At 42.7% G+C, this 12,742-nt stretch overlaps 1 protein-coding gene across 2 annotated transcripts in view; it reads left to right on the forward strand.

The window, feature by feature from the left end:
- The window catches only part of prkg1 (protein kinase cGMP-dependent 1), a 467,630-nt gene that overhangs the window by 126,575 nt on the left and 328,313 nt on the right, over positions 1-12,742 (forward strand). The gene's annotated exons all lie outside the window — the stretch shown is intronic.

Consider the following 12,742-nt stretch of genomic DNA (forward strand, 5'->3'; position numbering starts at 1 on the left):
AGAGGATTTCTCATTAGAGCAAAGAATGCCTACGTAGGTGGCACACATGCCTCCCATCATGGGCACACTTCAGCAAAGTGACATGGAGACAGTTGCTCTGTTAAAGGGGAAGTACACTTACATAAAGCAACTTTCTGATACAGGTATGGGACCTGTTATGCAGAATGCTCGGGACATGGGGTTTTCCGGATAAGGGATCTTTCTGTAATTTAGATCTCCATAAATTAAGTCTGCTAGAAATCATTTAAATATTGAATAAACCCAATAGGGCTGTTCTGCCCCCAATAAGGGGTAATTATATTAGTTGGGATCAAGTACAGGTACTGTTTTATTATTACAGAGAAAAGGGAATCATTTAACCATTAAATAAACCCAATAGGGCTGTTCTGCCCCCAATAAGGGGTAATTATATCTTAGTTGGGATCAAGTACAGGTACTGTTTTATTATTACAGAGAAAAGGGAATCATTTAACCATTAAATAAACCCAATAGGGCTGTTCTGCCCCAATAAGGGGTAATTATATCTTAGTTGGGATCAAGTACAGGTACTGTTTTATTATTACAGAGAAAAGGGAATCATTTAACCATTATTATTATTATTATTTATATAATTACATGGTTATTACATTTTGTTTTTACCTTTTTTACCTGTTGGGTTCCTTCATTAGCACCCAATTAATCACACTGAACTGGCCCTAAATCAGAGCGGGCCCCAGACCTGATTATTTAATCAAGTTGTGTCCACATTGTATCAGAATGCATTCCGTCTGCACTAATGCGCATGGAGAAATATTGTTCTGACTAATTTACTTCTCCCAGATCAATTTTACAGAGTTATTATATTGCTCAATCAGCTTTGGGAGCCGAACAAAGGATTGGCCTAAATAGAAGCTTAATACGTTTCTATACTGTGCACAGCTCTCTCCTCCAGCTTTACTTAATTGATTGAATTATCTTGAATTGTTTGATTTGCTGCCGCGTAACTAATCGAGATGATAAAACTTTGGAGGTCTAAGAGGACGGGGTCTTGGAAATGAAGAAATGGGGGGAAAAAAAATTCCATTATTATTGCTGCCCTTTCTCTGCTTGTTTGGAGGTCGTATGAATCTTAATGGGTTTCTATATTAATTTAAATAGGCAAACAGAAGTTAATTCCACTAAATACTGCAGTGTTTTTCATGATTTTTAATGTAATTATATGGTTTGGAACAGTTCCCTAAGCCCCGCCCCCTGTTCCCTAAGCCCCGCCCCCTGTTCCCCTGCTGATCTGGCTGACTACTTTGAGGCTCAAATAAAATCCCAATCCCAAAATTCCCTGCTCCACACGTGATGTCAATAAGGAAAGGAGCATCCCAGTGCAATGCATTGTGGGTTATGTAGTTACTGTCTGTAAGCTGTGGGGAAGTGATGTTACAATTTGTAACATCAGTGTTCTAGTCCCTCCTCCCCTGCCAGGAGTTTAAATCATGCAGAAAGAGAAGAACTGTTTTGCAGCTGGATTTCAGCATATAAAAATGGTATTTATTCCTACTTTTTGAAGGAACAGATTACAGGGATAGGGATATTAGGGGTTTCTGTGTTGTGTGGGGCTCTTTAACAAATTTTGGTTTGGAAGCCGAAGTTCCCCTTTAAAGATCTGTATTGCAAATATTTATATATTTATATAATTATATCTTAGTTGGGATCAAGTACAGGTACTGTTTTATTATTACAGAGAAAAGGGAATCATTTAATCATTAAATAAACCCAATAGGACTGTTCTGCCCCCAATAAGGGGTAATTATATATTAGTTGGGATCAAGTACAGGTACTGTTTTATTATTACAGAGAAAAGGGAATCATTTAACCATTAAATAAACCCAATAGGGCTGTTCTGCCCCAATAAGGGGTAATTATATCTTAGTTGGGATCAAGTACAGGTACTGTTTTATTATTACAGAGAAAAGGGAATCATTTAACCATTAAATAAACCCAATAGGGCTGTTCTGCCCCCAATAAGGGGTAATTATATCTTAGTTGGGATCAAGTACAGGTACTGTTTTATTATTACAGAGAAAAGGGAATCATTTAACCATTAAATAAACCCAATAGGGCTGTTCTGCCCCCAATAAGGGGTAATTATATATTAGTTGGGATCAAGTACAGGTACTGTTTTATTATTACAGAGAAAAGGGAATCATTTAACCATTAAATAAACCCAATAGGGCTGTTCTGCCCCAATAAGGGGTAATTATATCTTAGTTGGGATCAAGTACAGGTACTGTTTTATTATTACAGAGAAAAGGGAATCATTTAACCATTAAATAAACCCAATAGGGCTGTTCTGCCCCCAATAAGGGGTAATTATATCTTAGTTGGGATCAAGTACATGTACTGTTTTATTATTACAGAGAAAAGGGAATCATTTAACCATTAAATAAACCCAATAGAGCTGTTCTGCCCCCAATAAGGGGTAATTATATCTTATATCTTATCCAAGCCCACTCTCCGGAAGGCTGTTTACAAACAATTCTCCGAGAGCCGCTTGAAGCACCTGTTTTGTTTACGACTCCGACAAATTGCCGCAGATTGAGCGATTCCCATTCTCCTTCTGACTTCACTCTTCATTCCCCGACTTTAGCATTTCCCACGTGAGGCTGCTCATTGCCTACATCTGCGCTCGTAACTCGTCGAACAGTTGCTAACACGCGCCGAGGTACTCGCTGCAAGGTGGAAAATGATGACTGCGGAGTAATGGGGGTATTGTTACTGGGAACACTTCTTATTCATAGCGAGAGTCAGGATTCGCTAAGCCAGCTGTTACCATTACCCGAGGCGTCCGCGGGTTTATGATGGGAACAGAAAACGTAATTTTTTTACATTTCTCTGTGGACGTTGCCGGTTGATAAGTGAATTTACGCTCAGCATTGCTATAATTAGTGCCTTGGTAATAAAACTTTTGTATGCTTCACTCTATTTTGGGCCCTGATTCCCACTTAAAGTGGATGTGATGTTTGTTTGAAGTTGCTGAAGCTCCCTATCGACTCACAGCAACATGAGAGGGACGGAGAAGCTTCTGCTGATGGACTCAGGTGTCTACAGGCTATTGTACAGCAGCTGCTTTGATCTCTGTTTCCATTGAAAGCTATTGCAAGAACCCTTCAGACCTTGGTTTTTGTTGGAAGATGGGCACTGGTGCATATTCATGAGATATCGACACTGGCAGGGCTAATGACATGGCTTCCAATGGTTCACGGTGGATGAGATTGGAAGATGTGTTAGGGTAAGAACCCACGGAGTGAGTTCTTTGCAATCGCGGTTGACTAACTGCTGGGGATCTCTGATGAAGAGACTGTGCCCAATGGTAGTTGGACAGTTTAATAGAGAACCACCATTTTTGGTTGACTTCATGTGAAGGTATGGGACAGTAAGACAGATATTCAGTGAATAACTGGAGGAGCTTTATACATTAAGGGTGAAGACACACGGCGCTACTTGTCATGGCTACTAGAAAATCCCCTGCTATAGACAACACTGAGAATTGCCCCTGCTAAAACACACATAGAGACAATTATCAGTAAATGATCAGCATTGTCGATTTTAGTAGCCACGACAAGTAGCTGCTACTAGTAGCTCCATGTGTCTTCACCCTAAGGGTAAGAACCCACAGAGCAAGTTAGTTGCCCACGATAGATCTTTGCAATCGCGGTCGACTAACTGCTCCAAAAGGCTTTCCACCAGCAACAATAGAAGTCGCCAGTGGAAAGCCCTTCCACCACCAGTGTAAAGCCTTTTTGAAGCAGTTAGTCGACTGCAATTGCAAAGATCGTGGGCAACTAACTTGCACTTCGAATTACCAAAGCGATGTGAAGAGCTTTCCACCAGCGACTTCTCTTGTTGCCTTTTTGGAGCGATAGCAGCAATCTATTATGGGCAACTAACTTGCTCTGTGGGTTCTTAACCTTAGGATGAAGACACATGGAGCTACTAGTTGCAGCTACTTGTTGTGGCTGAAGAAATAGACAATGCTATTATGGCAGGGTATTTTCTAGTTGCCTTGATAAGTAGTTGCTACTAAGTAGCTCCATGTGTCATCACTCTTAATGTATAAAGCTCCTCCAGTTATTCACAGAATATTTGTTTTACTGTCCCACATCTTCACATGAAGTCAACCATAAATGGTGGTTCTCTATTAAACTGTCCAACTACCATTGGGCACAGCCTCTACATCAGAGATCCCCAACCATTTTTACTCAGGAGCCACATTCACAGGGAGTCATACTCTGGTATCCAATAACCACGTACAATGTGCACATTGTCGTTTTGGCGTGATAAAGGGACTCGGCATATAACAAACTGACATATAAGAATAACACAAACGGGTATCTGAGAACACTCTGATAGACAATTATAACTAATTGATTCCAGCAGCTGTTCCCATTCAGTATCCTCAGCCTAGGGTGCACTGCGTGGAACAGGAACATCAGCAAAGAGCGAGATGGAATAAGGACAATACCGTGCCATGACCCAAAATGAGCAAAACTGGCTAGAGATGGGCAGAGTTCAACTGTGGGCATTCAGACAGGGGCTACTAAGGTTAGAGTAGGAATAGTAACACAAGCTACCAGTGGTAGGTTAACTTGTAGACCCCTTGGGTATAATCTTAATGCCCCAGTCTTAGATACCCCATCTAGGAGATTTATAATCATATAGCAAGTTGATTGTTGGATGAAACATGTCTTCAACTGGGCCAGAATTAGGGAGGCAGGGAGTCCGCAAAGTCGTTTGTCTATGGGTCTTTGTTCGACTAAAGCTTGCCTCACACGTTTAGATTTTAGTTGTATTTGGATATTGAACTTATGGATATTGATCACATGTTTTTCTTTAGCAATATAAAACTAACATTCAGATTGAAGTTATAGGATTGAAGTCCAAAAAAAGCCAAATTGGATGATGTTCTGACCATTAATAATTGCTAGACAACAATTGTATGAAAGTTATGTTCTGGAAATATATTGTAGGTCCCCCAAGGATATCGGCAGAACTACACTTAATAGTAAGAAACTACACTTAAGCATTTAGTATTTGTTGTAGTCATTTATTGTGGGTAAAAGGCAAGTTTTATGGGAGGGGGGGGTGAAACCAGGTGCCAAATTAGAAATCACAGCTGATGACAAAGCAAATGAGACTCCTAGTAAAGCAGAACCAGCAGGGAGCAGATACTATTTGCACCCATTAGGGAGTGTGAATATGTGTAGGCTCCCTAATGGGCCAGGGGATGCTGGGAGATGTCATTCAACCGCAGCTGTAGGAATGTAGGTTTCATATCCCTGAAGTATGCACTGTAAATATCTACCCATTGTTACACCATAGAACATATAATCTACATTGTCTCTCCCCCTCTGCTTCAAGAGGACCAGCCTCTCTTCCTGGGTTGCCACCCTGTTTGCTTTTGACCCGAAGAGTTCACTTTTTCTTAGTCCTGTTTGGGTCTCAACTTTCTGTTCAGGTTCAGGTGAAACCCGTACAATAATCTGGCCAATAAATGTAAAACAGTGAAATATTTAGATAGCATCAGGGTCAGACTGGCCTGCCGGGCTACCGGGAAAGAACCTGGTGGCCCCTGCCAGCTGTCTGCACCCTGCTCTGCCCCTGCTCCGCTCCACTGTTTACTCACTGTGAAAAATAAAGATGGCTGTGCATTCCAAAGTGGAACACACAGCCATTTTTATTTTTTCACAGTAAGTAAGCAGCGCAGGAGTGGCGGTGGCTGGGGGGGAGTAGTGGTGGGCCCCAGGGTTGGTTACCTGGTGGGCCGTGGGTACCCAGTCTGACTCTGCTCTACGTCACTTCTTTCTATCAACAAGGCTTAGTTATCACCAAGTACAGTTATTTCTTATCCACACCTTGTGTCTCAACCCTTTCTCCTTGTAGATTGTAAGCTCTTTTGGGCAGGGCTCTCTTCACCTCTTGTATCGGTTATTGATTGCTTTATATGTTACTCTGTATGTCCAATGTATGAAACCCACCTATTGTACAGCGCTGCGGGATATGTGGGTGCTTTATAAATAGATGTCAATAATAATAATTATTACAAAAAGAAAAAGTAAAACAAAAATATTTGTCTATATTAGAATTGTGGTATTTCAGAGCTTTCTGGATAACTGGTTTCTGTATAACACATCCCATGTCTTTAGTTAACGGATTTGGCTTAGCCATCTGAGTTAGGGTTGCCACACATCTAGTTTGGAATCAGACATCCCACTTGTTCATAGGGCTATTGAGTTTAAAACATTCTCAATAACTCTACCATGGCATCATAACCCCGCCCAACATCATTGTGCCCGCCCCTGCTTTAATCATCCCCACCCCCAGCATCACCGCCCCGCCCCAAATGCCATTCACTTCGACCCTTTTGTTCGGGTTTAGCCACTGGCAAAGGTGGCAACATTACTTAAGCAGCCCTTAAAGAGAGAGATATTCCCTCATTTTGGTACCTTTTTTTTGACTTTGCATCATAAACCTGCTAATTAAAATGGTGTTAAGTTACTGTGAAATTAAATTAGGGAGATGTCCCGGGAGAAATCAAACTGAAACTTGTTTGTTGAGCTGCTGAGAAGGCAACACAACAATAAATGATAGATTTGAATTAGAAATGTTTGGTCTGTCCCTTGTAGTGGAGCTGCCCCTGTTCAGCAGTACAGGTATCTGACCCCTTATCCAGAAACCCATTATCCAGATAGTTCCGAATTACAGAAAGGCCATCTCCCATAGACTCCATTTTAATCAAATAATTCACATTTTTAAAAATGATTCCCTTTTCTCTGTAATAATAAAACAGTACCTGTACTTGATCCCAACTAAGATATAATTACCCCTTATTGGGGCAGAACAGCCCTATTGGGTTTATTTAATGGTTAAATGATTCCCTTTTCTCTGTAATAATAAAACAGTACCTGTACTTGATCCCAACTAAGATATAATTACCCCTTATTGGGGGCAGAACAGCCCTATTGGGTTTATTTAATGGTTAAATGATTCCCTTTTCTCTGTAATAATAAAACAGTACCTGTACTTGATCCCAACTAAGATATAATTACCCCTTATTGGGGGCAGAACAGCCCTATTGGGTTTATTTCATGGTTAAATGATTCCCTTTTCTCTGTAATAATAAAACAGTACCTGTACTTGATCCCAACTAAGATATAATTACCCCTTATTGGGGGCAGAACAGCCCTATTGGGTTTATTTAATGGTTAAATGATTCCCTTTTCTCTGAAATAATAAAACAGTACCTGTACTTGATCCCAACTAAGATATAATTACCCCTTATTGGGGGCAGAACAGCCCTATTGGGTTTATTTAATGGTTAAATGATTCCCTTTTCTCTGTAATAATAAAACAGTACCTGTACTTGATCCCAACTAAGATATAATTACCCCTTATTGGGGGCAGAACAGCCCTATTGGGTTTATTTAATGGTTAAATGATTCCCTTTTCTCTGCAATAATAAAACAGTACCTGTACTTGATCCCAACTAAGATATAATTACCCCTTATTGGGGCAGAACAGCCCTATTGGGTTTAATTCTGTTTAAATAGTGTTTTTAGCCAACTTAAGGTAGGAGATCTGAATTACGGAAAGACCCCTTATCCAGAAAACCCCAGGTCCCCAGCATTCTGGATAACAGGTTCCATACCTGTATATAGAAGGGCCACAGACTGGATACAGACCCTGGTGCCATGTAAGGTAGTACATGTCTGGCAGTGCCAGCGGCTCTCTAGGGGAAATAATTGCTGAGGATTGTGCCTTTGACTGATAACTCTTTGGGCTGCTTAGAGAAAGATAAAGTGCGTGTCGGGTTCTGATAACGGGAGGAATCTGAAGTCGATCAGAAGTGAGAGGCAGCTGTTAGAATGGATTATTTCTCTCCTGATCCTCGGGGCTGTCAGCCACAAAAACAGATATTCCCAGCTCTGATATAGGTTGCAAATGTAGTATATTGGCAGCTAGTTATTAAACGGCCCCTAGACCCTTTAAATTGTCCCAGTAATTGTGCTTAGAATGCATACATTGACATAGTTTTATGATATCTCTCTGTACAGGCTATGAGCAAACTTAGGGGGCTGTTCCTGCTTAATTGTGCTTAGTACAGGGGAATCCCTATGTGCCATAGTTTTATGGTATCTCTCTGTACAGGCTATGAGCAAACTTAGGGGGCTGTTCCTGCTTAATTGTGCTTAGTACAGGGGAATCCCTATGTGCCATAGTTTTATGGTATCTCTCTGTACAGGATATGAGCAAACTTAGGGGGCTGTTCCTGCTGAATTGTGCTTAGTACAGGGGAATCCCTATGCTGCCATAGTTTTATGGTATCTCTCTGTACAGGCTATGAGCAAACTTAGGGGGCTGTTCCTGCTTAATTGTGCTTAGTACAGGGGAATCCCTATGTGCCATAGTTTTATGGTATCTCTCTGTACAGGATATGAGCAAACTTAGGGGGCTGTTCCTGCTGAATTGTGCTTAGTACAGGGGAATCCCTATGCTGCCATAGTTTTATGGTATCTTTCTGTACAGGCTATTGGCAAACTTAGGGGGCTGTTCCTGCTGAATTGTGCTTAGTACAAGTATGGGACCTGTTATCCAGAATGCTCGGGACCTGGGGTTTTCCAGATAAGGGATCTTTCTGTAATTTGGATCTCCATAACTTAAATCTGCTAAAAATCATTTAAATATTGGATAAACCCAATAGGGCTGTTCTGCCCCCAATAAGGGGTAATTATATCTTAGTTGGGATCAAGTACAGGTACTGTTTTATTATTACAGAGAAAAGGGAATCATTTAACCATTAAATAAACCCAATAGGGCTGTTCTGCCCCAATAAGGGGTAATTATATCTTAGTTGGGATCAAGTACAGGTTCTGTTTTATTATTACAGAGAAAATGGAATCATTTAACCATGAAATAAACCCAATAGGGCTGTTCTGCCCCCAATAAGGGGTAATTATATCTTAGTTGGGATCAAGTACAGGTACTGTTTTATTATTACAGAAAAAAGGGAATCATTTAACCATTAAATAAACCCAATAGGGCTGTTCTGCCCCAATAAGGGGTAATTATATCTTAGTTGGGATCAAGTACAGGTACTGTTTAATTATTACAGAGAAAAGAGAAATTATTTTTTAAAATTGGAATTATTTGCTTATAATGGAGTCTATGGGAGATGACCTTTCCGTAATTCAGAACTTTCTGGATGACAGGTTTCCAGATAAGGGATCCCATACCTATGACCCCTCACCCCCTATGATGTATATTAGCTCATATACTATAAATAAATGTAATATTATTTGGGAACATATTTAATAAACATTTTGTCAGTTTCCCCTTTAAAAACATGTCAGCTCAGTACAGTTTGTGCGGCAGTGCCAACTAAACTCAGCTGCGCCACCTGATGCACGGCAATAACGTTTGGCCGCCACTCGGGCACCGCCTCAAAGAACTCACTTGTACTTAGGCTGGAGATTGGAGAGCACATTCACCTTGCACCCCAGTAACTCCCACGCCATTATAACGTGACCGGGTCAGGCTTTGAATCATTTCGCCAGAGCGCCGGATAAACACGCCGTGCATCACAAGTACTTCCGTGATTAGGCGCCAGCCAACCTGATGATTAGATTTTCCCCTGACCACCAATCTTAATTACATAAAACGTCAAAGGAAGTTAATGTTTTTGCAATATGAATATTGTTTTTCATATACTCGGCCCCATTAATACCCCTGACATATAAATAAGCATTTTCATGCATGTCATTAAAGGGGACGTCCGGCCCAAAGCTGTCTTGGCATAATGAAATGAAAATGTAATTGCAGTTGAAAGCGGCGTTTGTTTATCCCTTTTGTTCTCTGGTTCTGACTCCTGAAACAATGTAGCAGAGGTGAGTTCTCTTTGAGGTCTGTGGAGAATATCACCAGCCAGACAGATACTGCTTTCAATAGCAATTGCATTTACAAATAATTAATGTTTTTCGTGCAAAATAGTTTCGGGCTCATTAGGAAGCTTTATGGCAACTGCCGCTAACCATTCATAGTATGAGGGGGGTAGACTAAACACTATCTCCCAGCCAATCAGAGCCTGGGAATGGGTGATGTAATTAAGCTCCAGTCCAATTAGTTTTGCTGTTGTTGTTCTGATGGATCAAGTTTAATGGAGGGATCCGGCACAGTATGAGACCCACGGGTTCCAGGACTGTATCTTCGGTCTGTGCCACTCTAGGCATTAAAAAAAGGGGCCCCCCAACTTTGGCAATTGGCACTTTTGCTCCTAACTACAAGGATCCCTCCCCCTGAGGTCCTCGGCAGAAGTGCAGGGTGTCGAATGGGCCCGTCTGGGCACTCTGAGAAACTCAGGTGGGCCCTGGTCCTCTTGGGCACATTGACAGGCTGTACAGTGCAGGGGAAGGAGGACAAAATGAATCAGAATCTGTGGCTGTAGTTTTCACGCTGGGGGCAACGGTAATCATCAAGCAGGCAAGGTGGGGGCTTTGGGTGGTGTGCCAGAGTGGTGGGCTCTTCCTTCACTGGGGGTGTGTAGCAGCGGAACAGTGTGCTGGAGTGGTGGGCCCATAGCTTGGATTTTCTGGTGGGCCCCACTTCCCCAGTCCTACGCCCCACCTCCCCCAGTCCGACGCCCCACCGCCCCCAGTCCGACGCCCCACCTCCCCCAGTCTGATGCCCCACCTCCTCCAGTCCAACTCCCCACCTCTCCCAGTCCAACTCCCCACCTCCCCCAGTCTGACGCCCCACCTCCTCCAGTCCAACTCCCCACCTCCCCCAGTCCGACGCCCCACCTCCCCTGGTCCGACTCCCCACCTCCCCCAGTCTGACGCCCCACCTCCTCCAGTCTGATGCCCCACCTCCTCCAGTCCAACTCCCCACCTCCCCCAGTCTGACGCCCCACCTCCTCCAGTCCAACTCCCCACCTCCCCCAGTCCGACGCCCCACCTCCCTTGGTCCGACTCCCCACCTTCCCCAGTCTGATGCCCCACCTCCCCCAGTCCAACTCCCCACCTCCCCCAGTGCACAAACTGGGAGGGCAAGTGAGACTTAAGTGTTGCCAAGACATATGCCTGAAGGAGAATATGTTCAATAGCCATCCAGGGGGCCCATGATTAAAAAAAAAAACAAAAAACGATTCCGACATTGGAATAAAAATTGTCCAAAGGGTTAAATCCCCGGAGCTTCCTTAAGAAGAGAAAATGATGTCCATTCGAAATGTCTTTCCCACAGATTCTTCCAGTTTATTATGAGAGGATTTTGGGATCGGCTGTCGGCTCTTTGGGAGATTAGAGGACAGGCACAGAGCATCTCTTTGGGATTATATCAATAGGAGATTTGTGTGAAGGAAGACAACAGAATTGCCTGGATTTTATTGCTGGGGAGAGAAACAGCAAAGATCCCAAAAATGATTTATTAGTAACGGCGTCGGGCAGCTTGAAGCCCTTATAAATGCACGAGATGCTGAGAGGTAGTCTGGGTGCATAAAGCCCCAAGCCTGTGGCTCAAAGAGGCAAACCAGCGATTCAAAAAGAGGAGTTCTACGCACCAAAGGACCAGAAGGATGTTCGTAAAAGGGAAAAACTTTATTTCTCCATTAAAATCATTAAGTCTGATGCGTTTCGTGCGTCATCGCACTTATTCATTTTTAAGTGCCAAGGCGCACAAAACACGCCAGACTTAATGATTTTAATGGAGAAATAAAGTTTTTGCTTTTTACGAACATCCTTCTGGTCCCTTGGTGCGTAGAACTCCTCTTTTTGGATCGCTCTTTTATTACATTACCCACAAAGAAGTCCACGTTTTTCCGAATGTTCTCTATCTCGCCGCTTAGTCTTGGAAAGCAAAACTGATTCTTCCAACTTTTAATCGACGATGAGTATTAATTGGCTAATTAAGTCACCTGCTTTCATTATGCTTTTGTATCTCTTGCTTGATTGAGTAAGAAATACTTTGGTAGTTACCAAGCACTTTGCCTTAACACCGCCAACTGCCGACCCAGTAATCTAAACATCCATCTCCCCCTCTAAAAAGAAAGTGGAACATTTGGGGGAAAGATTCGCTCGTGCGTTTGGTATCCACAATTGTCTCTTCTCATGTCAGACTCTGTAAATGGATTTAGCATGTTCCAATCAGATTCCCATCTGTGTTGGTGTTTATGCTCTTTCCGCAGTGTGCGCAGCAGCCAATTTATTTGCAATCATTAGACAGACGATTATGCATTTTATTTATTTGCAAGTGGATAAATATTTCCAGAACTGCCTGATTGTAAACATGCAATAATGGGAACAACGAGGGAAAATCAGCCCCCCCTGTTCTCTATTCTTTGTCCCAGTATGCCTGTGGGTCTGCATTATACAGCTGGGAGGGAGGGGGTTAAGGCAACGGTCAGTTATAGCTACTCAGTGTGGCCCTCCTAGGGTCCCTCCATCAGTGGCAAAACTATACAGCAGACTCTACGGTCAAAGGGGGGCCCACTGTATTGTAGTCCCTATTGTAGCTGGGAGGTGGGATAAGGGAGGAGGGACTGTTTGCTCCGGGTCCCATTAGAAGGTATTTTTGCAAGGGGCCCAGTGTGGCCAAGTTACACCGCTGCCCCCATCGAACCCTCACATCCAAGTCCCACTCTCACAACAGTCAAATGAAACAATGGCTAGAGGTATTGAGGCTATATAGGCTTATGGTGGAAATATCAATGTGCCTAGTGGGC

The sequence above is a fragment of the Xenopus tropicalis genome, chromosome 7 (assembly GCF_000004195.4).
Source record: "Xenopus tropicalis strain Nigerian chromosome 7, UCB_Xtro_10.0, whole genome shotgun sequence".
In the NCBI taxonomy this organism is placed as follows: Eukaryota; Metazoa; Chordata; class Amphibia; order Anura; family Pipidae; genus Xenopus; species Xenopus tropicalis.